We start from the raw sequence: 364 nt of genomic DNA on the forward strand, positions 1-364 counted from the left end.
ACTAAGCATATGTGAGAATGCCATACTCGCCTTGTCATGTCCCTTTCATAGTTTTTTTTCTTAGGTTTATCAGTGTCACCTGATAACCCTTCTCTCAGGATCAGACTATCACCCCGCGGGACGACTTTCAACCAATATGTGAATATGTAGCACCACTTTGGCATTCCTCTATTACCAACTGTGAAAAAATCGAATTAGAAAGACTTCAGATCAAGCCACACCTCGTAAATTAGCTGCAAACCCCCTCCTTAGAAGACGGAGAAAATTCCTAAAAGAAACTTCGTTCAAAACCTCATTACGATACATCGAGATCTGTTTCCGTCAGTCAAGAGAAACATTAATGAAAACATCAAATTTGGTGAAC

The sequence above is a fragment of the Penaeus monodon genome, chromosome 34 (genome assembly GCF_015228065.2).
Source record: "Penaeus monodon isolate SGIC_2016 chromosome 34, NSTDA_Pmon_1, whole genome shotgun sequence".
NCBI lineage: Eukaryota > Metazoa > Arthropoda > Malacostraca > Decapoda > Penaeidae > Penaeus > Penaeus monodon.